The sequence below is a fragment of the Adiantum capillus-veneris genome, chromosome 5, assembly GCF_014529385.1.
Source record: "Adiantum capillus-veneris isolate H3 chromosome 5, ASM1452938v2, whole genome shotgun sequence".
Classification (NCBI taxonomy): domain Eukaryota; kingdom Viridiplantae; phylum Streptophyta; class Polypodiopsida; order Polypodiales; family Pteridaceae; genus Adiantum; species Adiantum capillus-veneris.
In genome coordinates this window covers 130459930-130464875 of record NC_140935.1, presented here as the reverse complement: position 1 = coordinate 130464875, position 4946 = coordinate 130459930, and positions in this window count along the sequence as shown.

Sequence of the window (4946 nt, the reverse complement as noted above, 5' to 3'; positions counted from 1 at the left end):
ATACCTGTGAAGCTGCACTCTGCTTCTCATAAAGATCACTCAGCTTTAACCATGCTTGATAAGCCGACATCTCGTCTGCTACATTGAAGTAAACGCTTTCTGCCAAAGTCAGCATAATGGTAGAAAGTGCCAATTCATCCATTTCGCTCCATTCATCTTCGTCCATATCTTTTGGTTTTATCCCTTTGAGCTTTATAGGTTTTAATTGCTTCTTTTGTACCAACACGTGCCAAATCTGCTTCTTCCACAATGGGAAATTGGTTCCATCTAGCTTCTTGATATTGTAAAGAGCAGTGTCCTGTGATCCAGCCATAGCTACGCTTCACAGTAGTTTACTTTCCTGGGAAAAATTCGGCAGAGTTTCCCCTGTAAACTGACCTCTGAACCAATATCAACCTGTCAAATGAACCAAGAAAGCTTCAGATTCTGCATAAATTCGGCAGAGTCTCCTTTGTAAAATGGCTCTGGTGTACTCAAAAACAGACCAAAAAACAGCTCAAAAACACTGTCTCTCTGACACTGTAAGCTGCGGGTAAACCTATACTACACCTGTACTGTCTCTCACTGTCCTGTAAGCATAGACTGCGACAATGCCTCAACGGCAGTAAAGCAAAGATGCAATCCTAACTGGCTAACTCACAATCAATACATCCTAGCTGCCTATCTAAGGGTGCTCGAGGGATCGCTCCAAGACCTGTATCACTGAAAGGATCTCAACATTCGAGAATCCCCCAGCTCAATAAAACCTCACTCGACCCTCAACAAAGGCTGCAGTAAATCTGACAGTACATAGACTTCCCACAAAGTCATACATCCACAAATTTCCCACTGTATGTTGTAACCGCTGCGGCGGTTGTTTGCTACGTGACTCACAGCCAGCAAACCCTCAACAGACATACATCATCTCTGACAATACATCCCATGTGGAAGTACCTGCAATGTCAGGATGAAATCTGGAATATCAAGCAGCAAACACAAGCTACCTGATGAACTAGTGGATGTCGCCTACAGTTTGTGTGTAGATGCGCCCGTGTCGTATGTGACGCGCCTCCAAGAACTGTGAGCTGTCCTTCGATGTGTAGACAGCCACAAATCAACACTCTGGGAGTGTCGATATCCTTAGCACCTGCAGTCATAGGCCGAAAACCCCAAATTTGCAGAGTCGGATCTGCACCCGCTAAGACCACGTAGTCGAAAATGGCCTGTGCAGACCTTTGTCGAAGCCGAACGGTGGCCTAGATGACCTCATAATGAAATTCTGAGCACGCCAAGCCCTTCGGGCGGTCCCACAGGATTTGGGGCCGTGTCTTCGCTTGTCGAATTTCACTCCAATCTGAGCTTGTGACTCTAGCCTCCTGCAGTGCTGCCCCGAGACTCGATCTGAGCTCTGATACCAGTTGAAGGAGTACGAGCGGAAGTGCGACGCGAGAGAGAGTGCGAGAAGAAGAGCACGACGATATGGTGAACTCGCTCTACCGTAATGTGTAGAGCATAGTGAGTTCTTATTAGGTTTTTACAAAAGAATATGTGTACATACCTGGCGGCCCGTCCACTTACCTGGGCGACCACATTGGGATTTATACCCCAACAGTAGAATCACTAATAAAAAATAAGAATGCTGTGATGGAGACATTTGTTTGTGCCACTTTTTCAGAATGGGAGGCCGGTCAAAGGGAGAAGATAAAAAGAAAAATAGGGGTGATCACAGATCTAATAGCTGATCGCCACTTCTAGGATGATGTGGTGGATGTGCACAATGTCATGATGCCAATTATGCTAGCATTACGCCAACTGGATTCTGCCTTGCCTAACATAGGTAAGGTGTGGATGGCTTGGTGGAGTGTTCAAGAAAGCCTTGCAAATCCAGAGGAGCCCCAGGAGCCAATTGTGAAGCCTTGGAAGACACCATTCACTCAAAAGAGGAGAGAAATTCTGAGAAAGTATGTGCATGGTCGATGGGTTGGAGCACATAGTCCACTACACAGCGTAGCTTTCTTATTGGATCCAGAGTATTGGGCAATGGAAATAGACAAACTTGATGAGGAGGTGCTGGAAGACTTTTATGATGTGATAGGCAGGTTTTATGCTGATCCTGATGAGCATGCATCAGCTGTTACTGATCTTACAGAATTTGGTACAAAATTTGTGCAGAAACTTGCCACGGAGCAACCAGCGTGGAAGTGGTGGATGATGAATGGTGGTAGTGCACCCACCCTTAAACGCCTAGCTGTTAGAATCCTATCCCAATGTGCATCGAATTCAAGTTCTGAGAGAAACTGGAGTACATATAAATATGTACATTCCACCATCAGAAATCGCCTTCTAAATTCAAGAGCTGAAAAATTGGTGTATATGTACTGCAAGCATCGGCTATTGGCAAGAGTGCAAGCTGAGAACTACAAAGAGGAGATGCCGCGCTAGACTTATGATGTAACCAATGATGAGGTGGACGAAGATAGTGAGCTACAAGGGGAATCTCATGAAGTAGAAACTACATGTACTTTAGAAGAGATTGAAGAGAATTTGGAAATTGAACCAACTTTGACCCGTCGCAGCAAGCGACGTGGTTTAATTAATAGATTATCGAATCCATTGAGTGACTTCTGTTTAAGTTCAGAAACTGTTTATATCATAAGATTTTTTATATATTTAGTTTAAGGTTTAGACATTTGCTTAATAATAAACGAAGCCCTTAAAAACCTTTATAAGGCCACAAATCACTATTAAAGCTTCATAATATACAAAGCCCTAACAAATATTTGCATTATCATATATCATAATTGAAGTTGAAGTGAAGACAATTCACAATTCACTAATAAATTCTCGCAAGACAACGAGTAAATGTTTTCAAATGTCACAAAAACTATCCAAGTGATAGTGAAATATTTGTGAGAATATCTTCATTCTCCTGTTCACGCTGACCTTTAAGCTTATTATAGTCTTCAAACATTTTGAACATTGTATATAGCTTTTTGGATATCTCATACTCACATATAGCACAATGAAATCTATTCATCATGCTTTGCATCAAGCATGATATATGGTACATATGTCCGCATGGCAAGCTGAAGTGACCACACCACTCATGAAAGAATGATCTACATATGGGGCAAGGACCACCGTGCTCACCAGAAGCTGGAGGGGCCTCAATAGATGTTGGGTGCTCAATCAATGTGGCAGCATTTTGTTTTTTTATAGTCGCTTCTAACTCTTTTACGTGGCGAGATAGCACCTTCACCTCCCTTTGCAAGTCTCTATTTAGGGTTGCTTCTGCATGAGAGCCTTGTGTAGCTTGTGATGCTTGCCTGAGTTGAGTTTGAATCTCCTCCTTAACTTGGTGCACTTCCATTGATGCACCTTCTAGTGCCAATGACATCTCTTGCCTTGTGACGGTGATTGCACTGCTGCGAATGTCCTCAACCGTCATATGAGGTGTCCTTGAGCTGAAGTCCACTGCTTCACCCAAGACATAATGCATGTATAACATCTTGGCAAACCACAATGGACAATCCATATGATGCATAGGATGACCCATAACATCGAGATATATGTTCTCTCCATTGTCTCATATGTCTGCATTAATGCATCGTGATAGCTTGAGTCGGCCTTTCTTGATGTTGTCATCTGCAACGCCTGGCCATATGGATTTGATTCTTTCTCGGTCAATCCTAGAGCTCACCTCTTTCCATTGTGTACCCACTAGGTTGGCTCACTGAGAGCAACAAGCTGCAATTTGAGCGGTGTCATTCACTCCACCGCCTTGACACATGGATCTGAGACGCTCAAAAACGCGCTTAGCCCTTTGATTATCATTATCCATATCCTGATTAAACACTATACTTCAGTTACGACATAAAAACTTAATGATAATCAATTGCTATAAGAGTAACCACCATTTTACGACAGTCAATTGATATAAGAGTAACCACCATTTTACGACAATCAATTGATATAAGAATAACCACCATCTTATGACAATCAATTGATATAAGAGTAACCACCATTTTTTAAATCAATGAATGACAATCAGTGATTCCACGTGGCTTATTGCTTGAAACTTAAGAGGAAAAACAAAACTCATAGAAAATTTGTTGTCTATTGAGATATAACAAAGTGTTTTTATTACTCATACATCATCCATGGCGCATAAAACCCAAATTTTAAAAGTGCTTTTATAAGTCAAAAGTCTCAGAAAACCCTGCTTGATAAAGTACATCATATATCCATCAAAAAAAGGCTACACTCATTTCAGAGGGAGGGCGTAAGCATCGTTCTGGTTGGGCTTCAAATCTTTCTAATTCTTCGTCCAAAAGTGCCAAGGTCTTTCTCTCTGTGGATTTCTTCCTCACCCAACCTTCCACAACAATCCTAGATATGGCTTGTGCCTCCACTGAAACCTTATGTTTGAACCAATCTGTGTTGTAGTAGTCATAGAACTCTCCACAAAACTTACAAAATTGCCATATCACCCATCCTATGGCGTACACATCTGTGGCCTTGGTCCATGGGCACGGGTGATTTCCATCTAGTAACTCAGGAGCTCGCCAAGGATGAAGCTTTTGCCAGTTTTCATCGGTATTGTTGGTCTTTTGTGTCTCTAAGCCAACACGTAGAGACAATCCCCAATCAATTATTCCAATATGGGGAGTGAGATCCTTGGTAAAGTCCAACATGATGTTCCATGGATGGAGATCATTGTGGATCACTCCCTCGTCATGTGCGAATCACAATGCCTTCACCAAGGCATGGATCAATGAGGGAGCATGATTGCACAGGCTCTTGATACATGTTTTCTGGTCTTCAGAGGGCTGCTCCCATTTAAAGTCTTCAGGGATCTTTCCTTTCCCCTCTTGATGCGCTACAAGCGTCGCGAAAGAGCCATGTGGATGGGGCACTTTCTCCATAAGATCACCTAAAGTTCCCCCATTGAAGTAGGGGAATATCAG